The 25,709-nt window shown below is 45.1% G+C and overlaps 1 protein-coding gene and 1 pseudogene across 1 annotated transcript in view; both read right to left on the reverse strand.

The window, feature by feature from the left end:
* Positions 1 to 25,709, reverse strand: part of ANKRD44 (ankyrin repeat domain 44) — a 350,654-nt gene that overhangs the window by 298,565 nt on the left and 26,380 nt on the right. The gene's annotated exons all lie outside the window — the stretch shown is intronic.
* Positions 23,273 to 23,447, reverse strand: LOC149449839 (U2 spliceosomal RNA; annotated as a pseudogene).

Consider the following 25,709-nt stretch of genomic DNA (forward strand, 5'->3'; position numbering starts at 1 on the left):
GCACATGCTAACATTTTTGTTGACACATCTACAATAAGGAAAACATTAAACAAGAATGGAGTACATGGGAGGACACCATGGAGGAAGCCATTGCTGTCCAAAAAGAATACTGCAGCACGTTTGAAGTTTGCAAAAGAGCACCTGGATGTTCCACAGCACTACTGGCAAAATATACTGTGGACAGATGAAACCAAGATTGAGTTGTTTGGGAAGAACACACAACACTATGTGTGGAGAAAAAAAGGCACAGCACACCAACATCAAAACCTCATCCCCACTGTAAAACATGGCGGAGGGAGCATCATGGTTTGGGGCTGCTTTGCTGCCTCGGGGCCTGGACGGATTGTTGTCATTGATGGGAAAATGAATTCCAGAGTTTATCAAGACATTTTGCAGGAAAACGTACGACCATCTGTCCGCCAACTGAAGCTCTGCAGAGGATGGGTGATGCAACAGGACATTGACCCAAAGCATACAAGTAATTCAACAAAACAATGGCTGCAACAGCACAGAATACGCCTTCTGGAGTGGCCCAGTCAGAGTCCTGACCTCAACCCGATTGAAATGCTGTGGCATGACCTTAAGAGAGCGATTCACACCAGACATCCCAAGAATATTGCTACACTGAAACAGTTTTGTGAAGAAGAGTGGTCCAAAATTACTCCAGATCGTTGTGCAGGTCTGATCTGCAACTACAGGAAACGTTTGGTTGAGGTTATTGCTGCCAAAGGAGGGTCAACCAGTTATTAAGTCCAAAGGTTCACATACTTTTTCCTCCCTGCACTGTGAATGTTTACATGTTATGTGCAATTAAACCAAGGCAACATCTAATGTTTGTGTAGTATTATGTTCAGCAGACTGTGTTCTTCTATTGTTGTGACTTAGATGACGTTCAGAGCACATTTTATGCCCAATTCATGCAAAACTCCACGTAATCCCAAGGGGTTCACATACTTTTTCTTGCAACTGTATTTGTCTTGCACTGTTGAACATACAGTAAGTATTTGAACACCTAAGAAACAGCAAGAATTCGTGCTCTCAAAGACCTGTTACTGTGCCTTTAAAAAGTCCACCTCTAATCCACTCATTAATCTAACTTAGTAGCACCTGTCTGAGCTCTTTAAAGACACCTGTCCACCCCACAGTCAGTCAGACACCAACTACTACCATGGGCAAGACCAAAGAGCTGTCAAAAGACACCAGAGACAAAATTGTGCACCTCCACAAGGTTGGAAAGGGCTACGGAGCAATTGCCAAGCAGCTTGGTGAAAATAGATCAACTGTTGGAACAATTGTTAGAAAATGGAAGAGGCTAAAGACGACTGTCAGTCTCCCTCAGACTGGGGTTCCATGCAAGATCTCACCTCGTGGGGTATCACTGATGATAAGAAAGGTGAGGAATCAGCCCAGAACTACAAGGGAGGAGCTGGTCAATGACATGAAGAGAGTTGGGACCACAGTTTCAAAGGTCACTGTCGGTAGAACACTACGCCGTCATGGTTTCAAATCATACATTGCACAGAAGGTTCCCCTGCTCAAGTCATCACATGTCCAGGCCCATCTGAAGTTTGCCAATGACCATCTGGATGATCCAGAGGAGGCATGGGAGAAAGTCATGTGGTCAGATGAGACCAAAGTAGAACTTTTTGGTCTAAACTTCACTCGTCGTGTTTGGAGGAAAAAGGATGCGCTGCATCCCAAGAACACCATCCCTACTGTGAAGCATGGGGGTGGTAACATCATGCTTTGGGGGTGCTTTTTTGTGAAGGGGAGAGAACGACTGCACTGTATTAAGGAGAGGATGAATGGGGCCATTTATTGTGAGATTTTGAGCAACAACCTCCTTCCCTCAGTCAGAGCATTGAAGATGGATCGTGGCTGGGTCTTCCAACATGACAACGACCCAAAGCACACAGCCAGGATAACCAAGGAGTGGCTCCATAAGAAGCATATCAAGGTTCTGGAGTGGCCTAGCTAGTCTCTAGACCTAAATCAAATAGAACATCTTTGGAGGGAGCTGAAACTCCGTGTTGCTCAGCAACAGCCCGAAAGCTGACAGATCTAGAGGATATCTGTGTGGAGGAGTGGGCCAAAATCCCTGTTGCAGTGTGTGCAAACCTGGTCAAGAACTACAGAAAACGTTTGACCTCTGTAATTGCAAACAAAGGCTTCTATACCAAATATTAATACTGATTTTCTCAGGGGTTCAAATACTTATGTTCAGCAGTGCAAGACAAATAAATTCTTTAAAAATCATACAATGTGATTTCCTGAATTTTTTTTTAAATTCTGTCTCTCAGAGTAGGAATGCACCTACAATGTGAATTTCAGACCCCTCCATGATTTCTAAGTGGGAGAACTTGCAAAATCGCAGGGTGTTCAAATACTTCTGTTCCTCACTGTGTATATATATATATATATATATATATAGTACATTTTTGTATCTCAATTTAACCAGCAATTGTTTTAAAACAAATAGTCTTATCATAGCTATAGGTTACTTAGTAATTAGTAATCAAGGTGAAGCTGCATTCACTCTGAATACCCAATCGTGCAAAAAAATGCAGCGATTGGTAACATACTATCATTTGAATGTCTGTTTTTTGACATGTTGCCAGCCCATTCATTTTAGATGAGTTTGCAGATATAAAGGGATGATTATCTGTACATCCACCCACACCTACAGGTGAAACTCGAGAAATTAGAATATCGTGCAAAAGTTCATTTATTTCAGTAATGCTCTCTGAGTACATATGCATGCTTATACTTTTCAGAGGTCCGATATTGTTCTATGTAAAATCCTTGTTTTATTGATTGCATGTAATATTCTAATTTTCTAAGATTGTGGATTTGGGGTTTTCATGAGCTGTAAACCATAATCATCACAATCATGACAAATCACATCTTGAACTATCTTGCTTTGCGTGTAATGAGTCTATTTCATATATTAGTTTCACCTTTTAAGTTGCATTACTGAAATAAATGAACTTTTGCAGGATATTCTATTTTTTCGAGTTTCACCTGTATGTCCATTCAGTCTGTTTTCTTAGGCTTCATGGGCATACCTGTGTGAAGGGCCATCTTTGCCTGTGTTAAGGTGTTCCATGCATCTGCTTGTAAACAGTCCTTTTATGTCTATTGGGATACAGCAATTGCATGAATACAGCTGCTGGTCCCAATTTCACAGCTGTGCAGGTGTAAGTGCGTATTCCCATGCGTGCAGGCAAAGATGGCCCATTGCACAGGTGTATGATATGAATAGGTTTGCCCATGTAAATGAGGTCTTAAACAGAACAAATTCATATCCATTCTGTTTATGTCCATTTTTAGGCAAGAAACATTTTTTTGTCGTTACCTTTATCATAGAGATGTAAACTGAATTGAACTGAAGATGGATGTGCAAACTGATGTATCCTGAATCAGTTTGAACAGTTGTTTCATAACAAAAAAACACGATAGAACTGATGACACCTTTAGGAAAGGACCCTTCCATATTTTCTGTGGACATAACTGACTTGGATGTAAGTGGATGTAAAATGGACGTATGTCTGTTTACATCTGCCTGCTCATAGACATTGTAGTTCAGTCTTGATCTGTCTGAAAAAATAACAAATTGATCCAACTGAACACCCGTGTTCTGACTGGTCACGGTTTTTTGCTTCTATGGTGTATGGATTCTTTAGTTGGTGGTAAGAAATATTTTTTCAGTGCAATTTTGTTTTCATGTGCATAACTTAAAAGCCACAAACAGAAAGCACTTCTTGCACAAGTCAAGTGATATTTCCTGTGTTGTAAAACACCACATCCTCCAGCCTTGTTCATTTTTAAAAGCATAAGAAACTTTTGGTAATACAGAAATATAATGCATAGGCACCATACAGTCCTGACAGCCATGCAAATGTATTGAATGTGAATGATCATAGCCCAAAATGTTTATCCTTTTTAAAATTGTGAGCTATTAAATAAGGCAGGGGTGGGCAACTGTGGCTCTCCAGCTGTTGTAGAACCACAAGTCCCATGAGGCATTGCAAAACTGACAGCTACAAGCATGACTCCCAAAGGCAGAGGCATGATGGGACTTGTAGTTCACCAACAGCTGGAGGGCCACAGTTGCCCACCCCTGAAATAAGGCAACACAGATGTTTCAGAATCACGTTCATGCACTTTTGTAATTAACCATTAAATAAGAGGATGTCTGGCTGCATCGGTTGTGTTGTGACAGAAAAAGAAAACTAATTTATCATATGTAAATAAAATTTGTACAAGCACCAATAAAGATAAGAATGATAACACATTACAAAACTCGATAAGGTTGAGCTGCAGAGCATGATGAGGAAATGTGATTTGCAGGTAGTTGGAAGCTGTCTACATAGCTCTGTTTGCACACTGCAGAAAAAAATTTAAGTAATAGTAAAGACTAACTTTTTTAAAGTAAAATGAAAAAGAGGTTATACTTACCTGCTGTGCAATGATATTGCGCAGAGTGGCCCCTTACCTCTTTTGGAAGTCCCCCGCTGGTGCTGTCTGACCAATGGTTTTGCACATAGCAGCCATGATCCTCCTCTTCTTGGGTCCCCCGCCGATGCTCCTAGCCACTCTCCCCTGCTCAGTGCCCTCATAACAAGGCGCTTGCTATGGGTGCACTGATATATGCTCACTCCTGACCTGGCTCTGTGTGTCTATAAAACACACAGAGTGTTGCTCAGCCCTGGCCCCACTCTTTCCTGACTGGGTGTGATTGACAGCAGTGGGAGCCAATGGCTTCTGCTACTGTGTCTCAGCCAATAAAAAGAGAGAGATCTGGAAGAGCTGGGGCTCCCATGCACAGCGCTAGATCGAGATCAGGCTCAGGTATTAGTGGGGCTGTGGGGGGAACAACATACAGAAGGTTTATTACCTTCATGCATAGAATGCATGAAGGTAAAAGACTTTCAGCCTTTACAACTACTTTAACAGCACTTTAAAATGTAGCATGCCTGCCTGGAGTAAATTTTTTACTACACAATGAAACAGACACTGACTGAACTGGTATAAAAATTATACTTTAGAGTAATATTGTTAATTTTTTTATTAATGAATTTGTTTATTAGTGACAGATTCACTTACCCTGCCAGGCTCTGAGCTTCATATTAAACCTCAGTTGGCCATTGCGTTTTTGCAAATTCAAAGACATAATGTAACTTACAAAATTCCTACTAAACTGAAAATAAAAATTGTATTTAATACACAATAGATATTTGTACATTTTAAATTGTGCTTTTTTGTGAATTGGAGAAATTCAAAACTACACAATAAACTGCAAGAAAGCAATCTGGACATTGGTTTCACACCTGTGCATTATGCAAAGGTCAGTTGCAGAGCCATATATTGGCTGCATCGGTTGTGTTGTGATAAAATGATGCATGCAGTACATTTTATTGCAACACAGTGCACTAGAGGGCACAGAACACATCACAATGTGCTGCCATACATATGATTGAATGAATATCATTAAAACCTAAAAATTAGACACAAAATCAAACATTGGGCAGCACAGTGGCTAAATGGTTAGCACTTCTGCCTGGCAGTACTCGGGTCGTTGGTTCAAATCCCAGCCACAGCACCACCTGCCTGGAGTTTGCATGTTCTCCCTGTGCCTGCTTGGGTTTCCTCTGGGTACTCTGGTTTCCTTCCACACTCCAAAGACATGCTGGTAGGTAAATTGGCTCCTGTCTAAATTGGCCCTAATATGTGTATGTAAGTATGAATGTGAGTTAGGGACCTTAGAATGTACAATTGTACTGATGTGAATGTACAATATATATGTAAAGTGCTGCGTAAATTGATGATGCTATATAAGTACCTGAAATAAATAAATAAACATGGCTCTGCAGTGCTTGTGCACAATGCATACCAGTGCACATCGGTTATGCAAACTATAATGTGTACCCACTGATGTGAATAGACCTAACACGTCATCACAAATGTGTGCCTGATTTAGATGAAGGTAGTTTTAAAGGAACCTGCCACCAGAAAAGTGTCTTAAATGTTTTAAAGAAGTCTCCAGAATGGACATAGAGTATGAGTAAACTATAAAATGCAGCTGCAGTATTCTCAAGCAAAGACAACACTCCCTAAAGCCTTAAAAGTAATAGGCTAGCAAAATATACATTTCAAATGAATATGAAAAAAGAATGAGAATTGTGGGAAATTATATCTTTATACAACCCTTTCAAGGACAGTAAGGGCAAACAGAGCTCTTCTGAATGGAACAGATTCAGTGGATAGGGTAGTATGCAAAGTGTGAATCCTTTTTAATAGGAGCCCAGGATGCCACTTACTTGTGGTCAACAAGTCAATGGAGCGCCCAAAAAGGAGTCCAGCATATGCCATTTCGGAGATACTTGTTCTCCTTTCTCAAGATATGTCCAGCCAGCATTCCTGGTCCTCCTTTCTTGTACCTGCACCTTAACTGTGTTCTTCATATATCAAACAAAAGTATAGCATTTAAAAGGTTTGTGCTTCTTACACATGTTAAAACCAATCTGTTTGATATACTACTATTAAAACCACCTTTTCTGTGCACATGTGTGAACATATAATAAAGCCGTGATTTGTCATAATTGTGATGATTATGGCTTTCAGCTCATGAAATCCCAATTCCACAATCTCAGAAAATTAGAATATTGTGAAAAGGTGCAATATTCTAGGTTCAAAGTGTCCCACTCTAATCAGCTAATTAAGCCATAACACCTGCAAAGAGTTCCTGAGCCTTTAAATGGTCTCTCAGTCTGGTTCAGTAGGAATCACAATCATGGGAAAGACTGCTGACCTGACAGTTGTGCAGAAAACCATGATTGACACCCTCCATAAGGAGGGAAAGCCTCAAAAGTAATTGCAAAACAAGTTGGATGTTCCCAAAGTGCTGTATCAAAGCACATTAATAGAAAGTTATGTGTAAGGGAAAAGTGTGGAAGAAAAAGGTGCACAAGCAGCAGGGATGACCGCAGCCTGGAGAGGATTGTCAGGAAAAGGCCATTTTAAAAGTGTTGGAGACTTTCACAAGGAGTGGACTGAGGCTGGAGTCAGTGCATCAAGAGCCACCACACACAGACGGATCCTGGACAAATGTCGTATTCCTCTTGTCAAGCCGCTCCTGAACAACAAACAACGACAGAAGCGTCTTACCTGGGCTAAAGAAAAACAGACCTGGTCTGTTGCTCAGTGGTCCAAAATCCTCTTTTCTGATGAGAGCAACTTTTGCATCTCATTTGGAAACCAAGGACCCAGAGTATGGAGGAAGAATGGAGAGGCACACACTGCACGATGCTTGAAGTCCAGTGTGAAGTTTCCACAGTCTGCGTTGATTTGGGGAGCCATGTCATCTGCTGGTGTTGGTCCACTGTGCTTCATTAAGTCCAGGATCAACGCAGCTGTCTACCAGGAGATTTTGGAGCACTTCATGCTTCCTTCCGCAGACGAGCTTTATGGAGATGCTGACTTCATTTTCCAGCAGGACTTGGCACCTTCCCACACTGCCAAAAGCACCAAAACCTGGTTCAGTGACCATGGGATTACTGTGCTTGATTGGCCAGCAAACTCGCCTGACCTGAACCCCATAGAGAATCTATGGGACATTGTCAAGATAAAGATGAGAGACATGAGACCGAACAATGCAGAAGAGCTGAAGGCCGCTATTGAAGCATCCTGGTCTTCAATAACATCTCAGCAGTGCCACAGGCTGATAGCTTCTATGCCACGCCGCATTGAGGCAGTAATTGCTGCAAAAGGGGCCCAAACCAAGTACTGAGTACATATGCATGCTTATACTTTTCAGAGGTCCGATATTGTTCTATGTGCAATCCTTGTTTTATTGATTGCATGTAATATTCAAATTTTCTTAGATTGTGGATTTGGGGTTTTCATGAGCTGTAAGCCATAATCATCACAATTATGGCAAATCACGGCTTGAACTATCTTGTCTTGCATGTAATGAGTCTATCTCATATATTAGTTTCACCTTTTAAGTTGCATTACTGAAATAAATAAACTTTTGCACGATTCCAATTTTTCGAGTTTCACTTGTAGTCTGGCTGAAAAAAGACAAAAGTCCATCCAGTTCAACAATTAAAAAAAAAAAAAAAAAAAAAGTTATAATCCTATACCCACAGTTGATCCGGAGGAAGGCAAAAAAAACCCAGCAAAGCATGATCCAATTTGCTGGGAAAAAAAATTCTTCCTGACTCCCCGAGAGGCAATCGGATATTCCCTGGATCAACTTTACCTATAAATGTTAGTATCCAGTTATATTCTGTGTATCTAAGAAAGAATCCAGGCCTTTTTTAAATCAATCCACTGAGCTGGCCAGAACCAACTCTTGAGGGAATCTATTCCACATTTTCTCAGCTCTCACTGTGAAGAAACCTTTCCGTGTTTGGAGATTACATTTCTTTTCCTTCAGACATAAAGAGTGCCCCTTTGTCCTCTGTGATGACCTCAGGGTGAATAGCTCTACACCGAGTTCACTATATGAACCACTGATGTATTTATACATGTTGATCATATCCCGCGTAGCCTCCCTGGTGGTCTGATTATGTCAGTATTTCTGTGCTCAAAGCGGTACATTTTTTTGCATGGAAATATGTATTTTTTTTTATTGTAGGCCTACAATTTTTAGGAATAACAACTCACTGAAATCTGTCCGAAAAAGAGTCTAGTAAACATCCTGGGTATGTTAAAATTTGAAACACGAAATCATAAATTATAATTTAAATAATCATAAAAAATAATAATAAATTTAATTCAATAATATAATCAAACCAAAAATACTGAAATTTGAAATATAGCGCCAAGTTCACACATCACTGAGCAAAGTCGCAAAATCGTTTTCAGTGTCTGATGACGAATTTCCCCACTAATCATTATCACTCAATTCTGCAAGTGGTTCTAATTTACTATCACTGTTCTCTAGCTGGTCTAAAACCGCTTTTGACCTAAAGGGACGCTTTTTGGACGCCATGGACATTTCTCAGTTTCAAGGCAGAAAGAACAGTAAAAATGCAGGGCACAGGCAGAGCACAGGTCAAAGCACTAGGGACAAAATGTATGTGAAATGGTTTGATACAGTAATGTTTTGCTCTGTGATTTTAGTGTATTTAGTGAATGTCACTTTTTGACATTTTTAAATTTCCTGCCAGTTCCGTCCCCATCCGTCCTGACGTCGCAGGGAACGGAACCCGGAAGACAGATGCCGGCATCAGCAGGGGGACATTTCCGGGGACGCTGTAGGGGGGACATCGTGGGAGCGAAGGACAAGGTAAGTGAAGAAGAGATCCCGGAGCAACGCTGCAGGGTATTCCCGAGTGTAGCTCAGGGTTACCGCATGTGGTGCTGAAACTTTACCCCGAGCTACACTTGGGAATACCTCCAGGGAGGTTAATCTCCTCTTCTCAAGAGAGAATACATTCAGTTCCTCTAATCTTTCCTCATAGCTGAGCTCCTCCATGCCTTTTATCAGTTTTGTTGCCCTTCTCTGTACTTTCTCCAGTTCCCCAATGTTCATTTTGTGAATTGGTGCCCAAAACTGAACCGCATATTGCAGATGAGGTCTTACTAATGATTTGTACAGGGGTAAAATGATATCTCACTGTTAAGTGAAACGCACACTGATAATAAGGCTTGGAATCGTTTATATCAGAGTTAAATAAATTAAATAGGAATGGTAAAAAAATGGAGATTATTAAAGCTGAAATCACAGGAAATTAAAAGTTCTCCCTTGTAGTTGGGCTGCTCAGGCACTGCAAAAGTTAAATGCTTGTTTATGTCTATTATACCAAGTACAGCAGTTTTACTTACCTGATCCTCTGCTTCCGAAGGCAGCTTCATGCTACCAGTCTACTCCCTAAAGCCACTTCTCCCCTTTGCTCTGGCAGTCTAAGGTCCTTTGATGGCATAAAGACATCACGGGACAGTCCACTGAGGAGCACAGGGCAGCACTGTCTGCTGGGAGAGCAGGGAATCAGTTGGGTAAAACTACTTTTATTGACCCCAGAAAAAAATCAGCAGCTAACCCTTGGCATGGGGCTGTGCCAATACTGCAAGAGTTAACTGCTTATTTTTTTAGGACTTTTAGTTTCCCTGGAGTTGGGCTTTAAGAATGTGGAGTTAAATTTTTTCATGAATAAGTCATCCAGAATTCCAGTGTTTTGCTACTTGCCTTTAAATCATAAGAATATTACCAATCCACCTAGGCTTCCAAGAGTTTCAGGAATAGGCTCTCTAGTTTTTTCATCAATGCCAATTTACAGAAATATGGAGAATCCACCACTCCTAAAGACACTACACATATCATAAACATCTTTCTTCTGTTACATGATCACCAGATTCTGTGTTGGACATTATGGGGTAGATTTACTGAAAGCTGATTGGTTACAATACAGAGCTGCACCAGATTTTGCACTCTCCAGTTTTAGCAAATAAACCCCTGTAAATGTTACCTTCTTGAACACAATTGTAGCACCCTCCTAGCTTAGCTAGGGGAGCTAGACTCCAATGGTTAGACAGGGGCTGAGTAGCAGCCCAGGTGTAGTAGCCAGAGAGGGGTCAAATTGTGGTCAGGGCTGAGAGGCTCTGCAGGCCAGCCCTTCTGGAATTTCCCCCTGCCCTGGGGCTTTTAGAGGAAGGCCCTAGATGCAGTGGCTGGCTGCACTCTTGAGGGGTCCAAGCCATTCCCCAACAAGAGGTTGGCAAGGGGCTGGACACCATTAAAAAGTGTTGTAGACTGCGCAGAGGCAGGAGTGTGGAGTGTGGGAGAGGAGGAAAGAGAGAGGAATATGTGAGGCTGAGGAAGGAGGCTGCCAGGAGGCCTAGTGTGATGGGGCCTGTCTGCAAGCCTGGAGCTGGAAATGCGGAAATCTTGGAGCTCAATGGCCCCCTGAGAGAGGACCACCTATATGGCAGGGAAGGAACAGCCCAGCTGATAGGCCTGGTAGCAGCAGCCAAACCCATAAGCAGCACAGAAGAGGATCTGAGTGAGTAACCTACACCTCCTGGCGGATAGGGGAAGGAGCACTCTGGTGGGAAACTGGATTGGCCCCCTACTGATCACCTCTTTAAAAGGGACAGGAACCAAATCCGATGCTCATGGATACCTCCAGATTGCTGGGTGAAGAGGAGAAGTTCATCTAGGGTTATAGATCAAGGAGATGTTGGCTATTTCTCCAACAGAGACTGTGCTGCAGAGAAAGCTTGTGAATAGTTCCAAGAAGTTTGTCCTCAGTTGTCCATTCCCTTGGGCATCCTTTACCCCCCTTACCCTATCCCAGTTCTAAATCCCCGTAGTAAACCTAAAAAACAAAGCTCAAGGACTGATATCTGACTCTGGATGCAAGCTTGTGTGGAAAATGCAGATTACCTGCCTATGCAGGACTATAGGGGGACCCAAATCCTTAGCAACCCCCAAGAGGGTTGTGCTACATGTGGGGCTCGTAAATCCGGGATTCGCCTATAGTAACCTGCCTGCCGTTACCCCAAGCAATGATCGAGCCAGAAAAAAGTGTTGCGGAACTCAGCCAACCATGCCGGCCCCATCTAAGAGTCTTTATGCTGCTCCCCAAGTGTCCCTGCATATCAGCCTGTGTGCTGCTCAACAGGTGGCCATTACAAATGACTCTGCCCTAACAATAGGCTTATTGTCTGCGATGACTAATGGATTACAAATGCTTTACTGTCTTGTGTCAATTGAACTTAGTAACTTTAATGGTGACCTTGCACTCAGCGGGGGGGGGGGGGGTGCTTTGTGCTTTGCTGTCACCCATGATAACCACTGCGGAGCAGCATCGTTCCCAACGTTCATATTGTCAGTGATACTCAGCTGTTCAGTGAAAGCTGGAAACCTATGTCCAGTGCCAGCCAGAAGACTGCCTGTGCCCTGCCATCAAAATACAGCCATCATTGTATCTGCAATCCTGTACACACACTTCAAGTCGGAACATAGGGGGTTAATCCCATGGCGGGAGGGTTCCTGTACAGCAGTCTGGCACCAAAAAGTCACGAGAAGGGGTCTGGTCATGTCCATATGCACATGCACACGTATGCCTTCAAGACCGCCTCCTACACCCAACATGTGGGGAGAATGAGAAAAAGGAGAAAGATGGAGTGCGTATTGCTGCTGTACTCTAACATTTACCAGTCTGAACTTACCTTGGTGGACACGGGAGTCCAACTCAAGCATCATGGCTGCTTTGCTCTAGGGCTACTCAAGGGTTCTGAGAAGCTGTGTCTAGTCTGCCCTGGATGCAGGAGGCCCTTCCCTGATGGGATCTTGGGTCAGGTGCGGACACTGTGGACAGCCATTGAACAAACTGCTACCCAGTGATCTGCCACCCTGTAACTACAGTGTTGACCTGCAAATGGGACTCTGCACAGAAAAGCAGGAGAACCAAAGCCGGAAACCCGGCGGATGTTTGGAGCCTGCTATACAGAGCAGGGTCGAGTCCCTGGACCACGACTCCCCTGCCACCATTGCGGATCCTCACAGAGAAGAAGGGACCACTATTTCCTGCCTGCCATAAAGATGCTGGAGTGCCAGTGCCAACAAGTGCTGATCAGCAGAAACCAGTTGATGCCTCGGACCAGCTATGCTCGCTTTCCTGCCCTGACCTCTCTTCCTGGAAAGAGCCTAGCTGTGGGGATGACCAGTCCTCAGGTGAACCAGTGGAAAGTGTTAGTGGTGGGTAGGTAGATTGGGAGTCACCCAGACTGCTAGCAAGGTTTGGGCCCCTAGAGATTGAGCAGGAAGAATGGTCCTCAGAGGAAACAGAGAAAGAATGGAACTGGGGGGAACAAAGAAGAGCTTGATTCACTGACGGGACTGTCAGAACCTTTTTACACACCAAATTTTGCTGGACATTCCTGTAGGTCAGAGCCTGTCAGGATTCCTTCCTAAGCCCTGCCACCCAAATCCTTTTCCTCACCCTGGCCTAGGACTAGGGCCAGAGATACTGAAGTGCAGGAATGGGTTGTTCGTTCATTGCAGTGCTGTGTGCAACCTGAATTGAGGGACAAGAGAAACCTGCCCCTCTTCTCCCATCTACAATGGAAGACACAGAGGAGAGCGGCTGTAGAGTGGGGGCTGGATTACCCATATGTCCCTCAAGACATCATGGACATGGTTGAGGAATCTCAAACACAATGGGAGGAGAACCTGATCTGCATGGTGGGAAATCGGATTGGCCTCCTACCTGTGACTGATCACCTCTTTAAAAAGGACAGGAACCAGATCCCCTGCTCAGGGATACCTCCAGATTGCTGGGTGAAGAGGAGAAGCTCATCTAAAGTCTGGGTAGTATATCAAGGAGATGCTGGCTATCTCTCCAACAGAGACTGCGCTGCAAAGAAAGCTTGTGAATATATCCAGGAAGTTTTTCCTCAGCTGTCTGTTCCCTTGGGCATTCTAAATCCTCTTAATAAATCTAAAAAAACAATGCTCAAGGACTGATTTCTGACTCTGGATGCATGCTTGTGTGGAGAATGCAGATTGCCTGGTTATGCAGGACAATAGGGGAACCAAAGGGGGTAGTTCTACACAATCATAGACCACAGAGGATGTGAGACTGTGAAATATTTCTTAATGGCCGAGGACAAGGAACACCAGATGGACATAATTTGAGAAAGGAGAGCGAGCATCTGTGAAACTGATTGATGACTGACAACCGAACTCTGTTCTATGTAATGCTGGACTGCATACTGCATGCTGGACAGACTGCAAGCAAACACCCTGGAAAACATCTCTTACATGCCTGAGTCCCACTCTGTGTACCTTTATATAATACACTCCTCTTCATATTACTATCCTCTGTTCCCAAATCTCATTTCTTTACCCCTCTGCTCCACCCCAAAACTTGCACATCTCCCCCTCATTGCTATCTTCTCCCTACTACTGCTCTCATCACCCCCCAAAATGCCTCTTCTACTCCTCCTTCTCATTTTCCTCTCCTCCATTCCCAAAATCCATTCACTATATCCCTCTGCTCCTCCTAAACATTTGTATATTGTGTCCTCACTGCTTCCTTCGCCCCTCTATGGCACCCACCACCTCCTCCTATTACTCCACTCTCCCACTGACCCGAACACCTCCACTAGGAGTTTCTCACGCTCCTGCACATCCCGCTCCCATGCCACCTTTCTCACCCTTCTCCTCCTCCTAGCCGCGGGAGACATCTCCCCGAATCCTGGCCCTCCACCACCTCCCTCACCCGCACAACACCCTCCCGCCTCCATGTCCTACCGCAACCTCCACAACCTAGTATCTGTCCCCCTGCTCCCTAAAATCTCCCCCCCGTTTTCATGTGCACTCGTGAACGCCCGATCGGTGTGCAACAAGCTTACCGCCATCCACGACCTCTTTGTTTCTCGCTCCCTCAACCTCCTAGCGATCACGGAAACCTAGATCCAGCCCACTGACTCTACCTCCCCTGCTGCACTCTCCTATGGAGGTCTCACCTGGACCCACTCACCCAGGCCTAACGGTCGTAAAGGTGGTGGGGTTGGTCTGCTCCTGTCACCGCAGAGCACCTTCCGAGTCCTCCCAAACCCCCCCTCCCTATCCTTCTCCTCCTTCGAGGCCCACTGCGTCCGACTGTTCTCCCCAACCCCCCTGAAGATTGCTGTGATATACCGGCCTCCTGGATCCGTACCCCGCTTCCTGGATGACTTCTCCTCCTGGCTACCCTTCTTCCTCTCCTCTGAGCTACCCACCATCATTCTTGGGGATTTCAACATCCCTGTCAACCTTGACAACCCGGACACAACCCGTCTCCTCCACTTAACCTCCTCCTTTGCACTTGCACAGTGCATACAATCCACCACCCACTCCGACGGTAATATCCTTGATCTTGTCTTCTCCAACCGCTGCGCTCCCCACAACCTCACTAACACCCCCTTCCCTCTCTCTGACCACAACCTGATCACCTTCTCTATCTCCTCGTCCTCCAACGCCTACCCCTCCAAATGTCACACTACTACCAGCCGTAACCTCCGCAACCTTAACCCTGCCCCCCTCCACTCTGCAGCTGATCAACTCCACGACCGCATCCTCCCCCTGTCCTGCCCCGACTTGGCTATGACTGCCTACAACAACGCGCTGTCAGCAGCCCTTGACTCACTAGCGCCTTTAACCACACGCAACATCAGACTCCAACCGCTCCAGCCCTGGCAGACTGATCACACCAAAACCCTCAAACGACGCAGTCGTGCCCTGGAGCGACTATGGTGCAAAACAAAATCCCAACAAGCTTTCACCTGCTACAAATCTGCCTTCCGCACCTACACCTCCTCCCTCCACGCAGCCAAACAAGCCTACTTCCTGACCCTCATCAAGGCCCTCTCCTCCAATCCTCGCCGACTCTTCTCCACCTTCAACTCTCTACTCTCTCCACCCCCACCTCCACCCAGCACCTCACTCACCGCCCTTGAGATTGCCAATCACTTCAAAAACAAGATTGACACAATTCGCAAGGACATTGCCGCAACTCACACGCCCTCTCAACCCGTCCCCTCTCACACAGCTACCCCCTCATCCCCCCTCCCCCTCGACATTACCCGCAGGGACTTCGTCACTGCTCAAACTCCCTCCAACCCCGTTCCCCCTCACTCAGCTACCCCCTCATCACCCCTCTCCCACGGCCCCACCACTGCTCTGACCTCCACTCCCACCCCACCCTACATTCCTCATACTGAAGCTCCCCCAACACTCCACACCTTTGACCTTACTACCGTCGAGGAAGTCTCCAAGATCCTCTCTGATGCCCGCCTCACTACCTGCCCCCTCGACCCTATCCCCTCACAATTCCTACGACCTCCCTCCCCCTCCATCCTACGCTCCCTCACCCACATCTTTAATCTCTCCCTCTCCTCCGGCACTTTCCCCTCCCCACTGAAGCATGCACACATCACCCCCATACTTAAAAAGCCCTCCCTGGACCCCAATGACCCGAACAACCTCAGACCCATCTCCCTGCTCCCACTTACATCTAAACTCCTCGAGCGCCTTGTCTACACCCGCCTATGCTCTCACCTCAACAACAACAACCTCCTCGATCCCCTACAGTCTGGCTTCCGCCCCCTACACTCCACCGAAACCGCCTTACTCACACTCTCCAACGACCTTCTAACCGCCAAAGCTAATGGCCACTATTCAGTGCTCCTACTCCTTGACCTCTCTGCGGCCTTCGACACAGTTGACCACCCCCTCCTCCTCAAAATACTACACTCCCTCGGCCTCAGAGATTCTGCTCTCTCCTGGCTCTCATCCTACCTGTCACAACGCTCTTTCAGCGTTACCTATAATGCTACCACCTCCCCCTCACTCCCCCTCTCTGTTGGGGTCCCTCAAGGCTCTGTCCTTGGGCCCCTTCTCTTCTCCATCTACACCTCCTCCCTTGGCCAACTCATACACTCTCACGGCTTCAACTACCACCTCTATGCCGACGACACACAAATCTATCTCTCAACCCCCCACCTCACCCCCTCGGTCTCTGCCCAAATCACACACCTACTGAGCGACATATCAGATTGGATGTCGCTCCACTTCCTAAACTGAATCTCTCCAAAACCGAGCTCCTTGTCTTCCCCCCAGCCCGAACCCCACCCCCCATTGACTTCTACATCACATCCAACAACGCCAATATCAAACCCGCTCTGCAGGCCAGAGTACTTGGTGTCATTCTGGACTCCAACCTATCCTTCCAGCCCCAAGTCCAATCTTTAAAAAACTCGTGCAGACTCCACCTCCGCAACATCGCCAAAATCCGCACGTTCCTAACCCCAGAAACCACTAAACAGCTCATCCACTCCGTCATCATATCACGACTCGACTACTGCAACTCCCTCCTCACTGGCCTGCCTCGCCGCTGGCTATCCCCGCTTCAGTCGATCCTGAATACGGCTGCCAGACTCATTCACCTTTCCAACCGCTCCATTTCCGCCACCCCCCTCTGCCAATCCCTCCACTGGCTTCCGATTGCGCAACGGATCAAATTTAAAATCCTAACACTGACGTACAAAGCTGTCCACCATACTGCCCCGAACTACATCACTGACCTAATATCCAAGTACCGCCCAGCACGCACACTCCGCTCCTCACAAGACCTCCTTCTCTCTAGTTCCCTGGTCTCTTCCTCCCATGCCCGCCTCCAGGACTTCTCCAGGGTGTCACCCATCCTCTGGAACTCCCTTCCCCAACCCATCAGATTATCACCTACTCTCCTCTCCTTTAGGCGTACCCTGAAAACCCATCTCTTCAGGGAAGCCTACCTCACCCCCTGCTAACTTGCTGACCTCCTCCACTCTTCCTACCACTCCATCCCCCACAGCTATCTCCTCCTGTACCACTATCCCGTCCCTTCTAGATTGTAAGCTCGAAAGAGCAGGGCCCTCGATCCCCCCATGTTTTGCATTGTATTGGTATTGTGCTGTCACATGTTCTTTCCCCCGTTGTAATGTACAGCGCTGAGTGAACTATTGGCGCTTTATAAATACTGTATAATAATAATAATAATAATAACAATGTAATGCACTGCTCTTCCTTCCAGGCACATGACTGGCTTGTTGGCTGTCAGTAAGCAGCATCCTGGGAATCTGCTTGTAATGGGGACCTGGCTTACTTTCATGCTGCCATCACACATAGGTTGTCACAGTTTTCTCAGCCCAAACCACATACTGTTACATTATATGGATGTCAATTCTAGACCTCTCCTTCCCATCCTTACAGTCACTTTCCAGTTAACCCTTTCCTGCCTGGAATACTCACACACATAGGAACTATGTTTGGCACATGGTTCAGAGAGAAGCTACAGAAATCCAGCTGACCACCTTTGGGGCCCATTAAACATGGGGGCCCAGGCCACCTGACATGTGCTTCATGAAGAGGTTCTCTCTCACTGTCAGTTGGGGGACTCCTTTTATTCTGTCATCACCTACTCCCTCACCTAACCAGGCTTACACCAGTAGTAACTTTCTCCCCACATATTGGCTGTATTTAACACTTCACTGCTTCAGATCATCATACAGAGACTCTTTGTGCAATAAAAATCCTTTACTTGCATGAATCAGTAGAACATAATGCTGCAAGCAATATTCTGGCATTACAGTATCCAAATTATGGTATTTAGGGCTTTCCTCAAAACTTGCATGAGTATAGTTCCTTAGTCATATCTGAAGTAATGTAGCACTTGGAATTTAGTACATTCTTCTTCCTAAGTCTTGCCCAAATCTTGAACAGTAGATTAGCAGCCTCCCTTCCCAAAGGGGAGGGAGAGCAGAGGAAAACACCAAATTTACTCTCTGTTAGCAAGACATGTCTTTGGTGCTTTTTCCTCTGGGAGTCAGCTCCACTCCTATTAAAAGGCATCCTATGTCATCACTCCACCAGCAGAAAGAGCGATCCTTAAAAGCACCTCGTTGGACACCAAGTGGGGTCACATAAGAGGCCTACCCCTGAGGTGGGTTCTTCTGGGCTATGCTTGGCACCTTAGACAGGGTCATTTGCCTTGCACTTGGGGTACCTTTCAGGGATAATTCGACCTTAAGGCAGACCACTAACTCAAAGATGGCTGTACACTTGAACAGATGACTGAACTTTAATTTAACTCTCTTGAGCCACATGTCCCGGTACACCACTACTGTCACTTGTTTCATTTAGAAAGTACACACGGAGCCAATGCCCTTTCCACCTGTCCAGCGTATCTCCGCTACCTCTCTCCCAATGGGGTCCCGCCGTGTATTTATTCACCTAGTGTGGGGGTCAGCAACCAGCAGATCTAAGCCAAGTGACTGGTAGATCACGGTCAGGGCTTGCTGACCCGCCATGCCAGAGCATCAGAGTGCAATGCCGAGGGACTACTTGTAAAGTTGGAGCTGTAGTAGGGAGCAAGAGCCGCATATGTTGATGTCTCCTCTGTAGTGCTGACTCCTACACCCTGTCATGGTTGGTGGGTGTAGCACCTGCCAAGCAGGGCCCATTTAAGTGAATGAGGCCATTCTGCAAGTGTCCTGCAACTTTGTGCAATACAGAAAACAAGGCAAACAAGGAGATAAACAGGCAGCGGTGTGTTGCTTTTTCACCACCTGCTTTAACCCCTTGGACCCTGCAGAAGCATGCAGTTGCGGAGCACTTGCAGAGTGACCCCATTTACTTGAATGGGTCTTGACTGACAGGCCATAGCACCTACCAAAAGCAACAGGGGGTGTAATTCCTGTGTATACCTTTGGCTGCTGCCTCAGCAGATAAAGGGGTAGGGATTGGGGTGGTAAAACCATGACTCAACAGCAGGGTTTGACCACCCCCCAACTTTACATGTGAATGAGCCGTAAGAGTGCCGCTGCCGGATGCAACTTAGGGCTCATTCATAGGTGCAGCAGACACTACTGCTCCTCTGCAAAGCAATCCAAGTGTGTTTCACAGTTGGTGAGGAGGCGATATGTTGCCTTCTCAACACCTGATTTAAAACCATGATTGTTGTGCAAAGCACACAATTGTGAAATGGTAGTACTGCAATTAGAGGTTTAAATCAGGTGTGAGGAGGTGACCCTGGCCGACATTTTGACTTCTCCCATGTTATTCAGGTAGCTATCCAACCTCTTTACGGTTGCCTACAACTGACCTAGTGATTGTGGAAACAACTACATTGTCTCTAGCTACATGCAATAGTGTTTCTTTTTCCCATGTCACCATTTAGAGCCCTTTCACACATAAACAGACTATAAACAGACAGCTGCCACATAGAAAACCGCAGCGGTTTAGTGTCCAGCAGCTGTCCACTCTGGTTGCAGTGAGCCGGCTGTAGGGGGCGGTGCGGTGTGGTGAAATTACACATTCAGTACATCACACAGCTTCCATTTCTTTTTCTTTATTTTTTCAAAAGAACATTACTTGAAGAGCACAAAATTGACACTTCATTCATGTCACTGTACAGCAGCACAGTGTGTTGCCCTGCAACCCTGTCCAGTGTGCTGCTATAAAATGCAGCATGTCTGTTTTTTTTTTTTAACCAACTCCATACCGGGCACTTTTACCCCCTTCCTGACCAGGCTATTTTTCAGGTTTCAGCGCTCTCACACTTTGAATGACAATTGCGCAGTCATACAACATTGTACCCATACTAAAATTTTATCATTTTCTTCACACAACTAGAGCTTGCTTTTGGTGATATTTAATCACCACCGGGGTTTTTATTGTTTGCTAAATTAACAAAAAATGGCTGAAAATTTTGAAAAAAAACCCCACGTTTTTCTTTGTTTCTGTTATAAACGTTTGCAAATAAAGAATTGTTCTTCATAAATTTAGGCCAAGATGTATTCTGCTACATGTCTTTGGTGAAAATAACCCAAATTAGGATGTATTTTTTAGTTTGTAGGAAAGTTATAGAGTTCACAAACTATGGTATAGATCTGAATATTGATCAATCCTGAAGTACTGACGGCCAATCTAATTTCTTGAGGTCCAAGAATGTCAGAACAGTACAGATCCCCAAATGACCCCTTTTTGCAAAGTAGACAGTCCGACGTACTTCATAAGAGGCATGGCGAGTTTTTTGAAGTTGTATTTTTTTGTCATAATTTTTCGGAAAATGAAAAAATTAAAAAAATTATTTTCACTATTTTTTTTACATACTGTCACCAGTGCAGTACAGCGTCATCATATAACTGGCATGGCCGTGATCAGGGACACTGGCTGGTGATAGTATGAAAAAAATATATAATTATTTTTAATTTTTTATTAAATGTTTTTTCTTTTTTACGATTTTTTTTTTTCATATTTCACTATGACCAAAGTAGTACAATGTTACCATAGTAACATTGTACTACTTTGGGGAAGTGATCAGTATTTTTTTTTTTTTTTTTTTACACAATTTGCTTATAGGGGTTTCAGGGGTTTTTTTTTGTGCTTAGCTGTGATTTGGCCGCAGCTAATCACATGACACAGCTGGGCTGTGATTAGCCCAGCTTGTGCATGTGATCACTAAGACCAATCACAGCTACACACACTAGTATACAATGGATGGCATGAATGAAGCCATCCATTGTATACAACTATCATGTGACCTGCTGTGATTGGTCACAGCAGGTCACATGGTATCGGCAACGGGGTCGGTACTCAGATCTGTCATCGGCCGTGTCCAAGGTACACGGCCGGTGACAGATCGCGCCACTGCGCGGCTCTGCAGGTGCGCAAACTGCGCATGCCCGGGAGGATGCCATATGGCATCCACCTGGAATGCTAATGGATCTTGCACGTCGCTATTCGGCCATTGGCCAGGCGGCTAATGGTTAACAGATCACTGCAGTGCAGCTTCAGGCTGTGTTTCAGTGTTGTTAGGACACATACATAACAATTGTTTTCTGTGTGTCCTGCATACACATTCATTCATTCACATTCAGTAGGGCAGCACAGTGGCTAAATGGTTAGCACTTCCGCCTGGCAGTACTAGGATCGTTGGTTCGTATCCCAGCCACGGCACCTTCTGCCTGGAGTTTGCATGTTCTCCCTGTGCCTGCGTGGGTTTCCTCCGCGTACTCCGGTTTCCTCCCACACTCCAAAGACATGCTGGTAGGTGAATTGGATCCTGTCTAAATTGTCCCTAGTATGTGTATGTATGAATGTAAGCTAGTGACCTTAGATTGTACACCCCTTGAGGGTTAGGGACTGATGTGAATGTATAATATATATGTAAAGTGCTGCGTAAATTGACGGTGCTATATAAGTACCTGAAATAAATAAATAAATTCTCAATGTGCATTGCAGTAAAGCAGCCTATCCATTTTGAATCTGCTGCTAACACTCCACATCACATTCAAAATAGGACCTGACATATTTTGGTAACGCAGCACATCACTACTCACGTGGCAGGCACATTGCCCCTACTGTATGAGTGCATTGAGATGCTGTTCAAAATGGATGTAGTACGAGTGTCATAGGTAAACCACACATTACCACAACACATTAAGTGGTTCTAAAGGCATTTTTACTGTAATGCAGTCTCTGCATTAGGGTAAAAAACCCCTCTGGGTTAGCTCCCCCCAAAAAAAATACTTACCTGAGATCTATCTCGATCCAGCACTGTGCTTGAGAGCAGCAATATTGCTCTCTCTGTCTCCTCACAGGAGCCAATGGACCAATCAAATCATGGGAGAAGGGGGTGGGGTCATGCTGTGCTGTGTATGTCTATAGACACACAGCTCAGCTTGGGATCAAGCCTGCAAAAGTGCCTCCATTGCAAGTGGCTTGCTATGGGGGCACTCAGAAGGGAGGAGGGGTCAAAAGCACTGGCAGAGTACTACAGAAATGGAGGAACTGCTCTGTTCAATACCACTGAACAGAGCAGGTAAGTATAAAAATCTTTTTTATTTTAGAAAAACATTATACCTTTACAATCGCCTTAAAGCATTTTTAATACACCAAAGGTGTACATACTGTAACGTTCTCCAAAGATGGGATGGCAGTTTTTTTTTTTTTTTAAGTCCGCAAACGTGCAACTATAAACGGAAAACCCGTACGTGTATCACAAAAAAAGTGCAAGTGCAAAACACCACACGAAAAAGTGCACTTAGGGGTGTGCTGTGTCCTACCCCTAAAGGGGCTTGGACCGCTTACCCTGATCCCCCGGGGCACGAAGCTCCTGACGGGGACAAGGTTCCCAATTGGTCCTCCTGGCCAAAAGGCCTGGTGGACCACCGTTCCTTTTGTCCAGCCGAAGCCAGACACACAGTACTTGGTCAGGGGGCTCTCCCGAAGAAAAGCCCCCTAGGGATCAGGGGTGGAAGGAACCAAAAGGCCACACAGCCTCCCCCTAGACTTCAGGGTAGGCCGGAGGACCCACGCCCTCCATCCGTGAAAACACACACATAAGCGAAAGAGAAAGTGACAAACGTGGGAGGTGTAAATAAATTAAATAAATAGAAAATAAAAAAGTGGTACCGTGCCAAATAGTGCACAGACCAGGCCCTGAGGCCCGTAGCAAAAATTGCCCTGGACTTAGCCAAAAGGCCTGGTCCTTAGGGCGCTGTGCAAAAAGAATGTAAAAACAGTGAGCATGTGCCATGTTCACACAGGGGGGTCCCACACCCAGGTGTTACTAGTGGCACCCTTGAGAGCGTCTACTCAGGGGGCACCGAGTTTGCGGACTTTCTGCCTCCTCAGCCCCTGGCCAGACCAAGGTAGATCCGTCCAAATCAGGAGGTACTGGGTCTTTCCAGTCTTCTCGGAGGAATTACTCCCAGGGCCCCAGCATAACTCGTGGCGTTCCCCGGTTTCTGTCCCTCCAGTACTAGCCTTCCGGACCCCCATCATACCAGTGAGGGTACTATACAACAGCCATCCCCGCAAAGCTAGAATGGCCGGGAGCACCCCCACTGGACACTGATAAGAACAGATACTACACTTGATCTTAGCCAAAAGGCCGAGAAGATGGGATGGCAGTTGATGTGCAAAATTAATCAGACTGATAAACTTTTTAAAAACGTGTTACCAAGTGGACTGACATCACCCAAGTGTCCAGGCATATGATTATGGAGAGCAGTGTCAGGAGAGTAGCCAAGCAGGCACCCCTAGCTTTGCCTTACAGAATACAGTTCATAACAGGACAAAAAACTAACACACCCTCTTTTCTTCTAGTAATCTTCATTGCAGGCTGTTAGATTAGTCTGCACTATTTATAGTGTATGCAAAGTAAAGTGGAATGTGTATCAGTATATTCACCATATTAATGGGATTTCAATTTCTTTAGGTAGAAGTTTTACATTGGACCTGATATACACAGGGAGAAATATTGAATAAACAGGACGTGGGTGAATATACTAAGAAAGGAGTTGTATATACACACTGAAAGTAATACTGCAAATAGGAAGTCAGAATGTAAAAATAGAAGAAAGCAAGCAAATCTTCTTAAAGGAGAAGTACAGCCACAGCTCTTTTGCCTGTATTTCTGTGGATCACAGGAGTGCAGTTCGTTCTGCACTCCTGTGTCCCGTTTTAGGCTGACAGCAGGCTGAAGTCTGTGTCGGCTGACGTCACTCAACCAGTTCCAGGCTGGGGAAAGATCCTGACATTAAAGTCAGGATCCACCCCAGAATTTGAAGCATCACCTGGCTCAGCCTCTCAGCCTCCCCTCCACTGGGAGCTGGGGGAAGAGCAGACAGCGGTGACTGACAGTCACCGCTCACTGCTCAGAGCGGCTGTGAGAACTCAGGTCATGTGATTGCGGAGTTCTCACCCTTAGAGCCGTCGGGGGACAGATGTACAGCAGCATTAGATCGATGCTGCATCCACCTAGGTAAGTATGATTTAAAATAAAAAAATTATTCCCATTCTTCTCTTTTAAGAAACATGATGAGCAGTTACCAAAGCATACTTCAAATTTTGATTAACAGCTAACATGAAAGGTTCACTCTAAACAATGTCCTTAGCCTCCGAAAATAATCCATATACATTCACTACTTAATAACCTTGTGAGCTATTTTTCATGAAATCATTATTGTCTTTCTGCCTCCTTGTAATGTCCTCCAGGAGTGTCCAAACTTCCTTTTCACTGTTTGGAACAAGCAGTCCATGTTACTTGCAGTCATGTGCACGGCTATGTGTACACTACACATAACATAGCTGTATTCTTAAGCTGGCTATACATGGGTCAAATTCCAAAAGAATTTTCATTCGAAAATCTTTTCTAAGAATGTTCGTTCGAATTTCGCACCATTAGTGGATCACAGAAACGGACGATTTTTGTGTAGCCATCGAATTTGAGTGATCGGGTGGGCATGTTGGAAATGTTTTTAAAAACAAAAAATTTTGAATCAATGAAGGGAGAATCGAGCAAGAAATATAATCGAAAAAGAAACGAGCATGGGCTGTGACCTGGAAAGAAAAGAAAATTCTTGGCCACGAAAATCCTTTTCTGTAGCAACATGAGGTGAAATTGAAGGCTAGGTAGGTTGAATTTCGAAATCAGTGGCGGCACCATCGGATTACAAATTTCTGATTTTCTAAAGAAAATTAGTTCAGAATTCGACCCATTGGCCTGCATTAGTCTATCCCAGCAGTGAGAGAGGGTGGCTGGGTTCCTACACACAGTGGGACCATGAAGAACGAACATAGCAACCGTCTGACAGGATGTCAGATCACAGTAGAAAAAACAAGGAATTTGGGGATTTGGAGGACGCTGAGAGCTATAGAACATACTTTTTTGAATTAGGAATACATACTTGAAGAGATTTTTTTAAAGGTTTAGTGTCACTTTAACCCTTCTGTGACCTGGGGTCACTGATGCCTAGAAGTCCAGGCCAAATTAATCAGCATCAACATATGCTGGTTAACTTGACAATAACTCTATTACAAAACATAAACTCTATTACATTACATACCTGAAATATGTTTATAGATTTTTGTGACATATTGGACACTGCAGGCTGAAGGTGGCATCTGAAGGCTGAAGGATTATTTTGTCATTGAAGCCTCCAACTTCCATGTAATCACTATGCCATGCTTATATAGTGATCACATGATCAGAAAACACTGGTTCCTGATGGTTGGTAGAGACTGCAGTTCTCAATAACAGTCAGGATTGAGAGCCAGCATTCGTGCAGCATGTTGTCTGGTAGATGTCAAAGCAAAGAAAAAAGTAAGAAGAAAAACAAGCATTGTAACTTTAACCGCTTTCCTGCCGCCCTATAGCAAAAAT

This window comes from Staurois parvus, unplaced genomic scaffold (genome assembly GCF_062004578.1).
Source record: "Staurois parvus isolate SC_StPar_1 unplaced genomic scaffold, SC_StPar_1.0 ptg000601l, whole genome shotgun sequence".
Lineage (NCBI taxonomy): Eukaryota > Metazoa > Chordata > Amphibia > Anura > Ranidae > Staurois > Staurois parvus.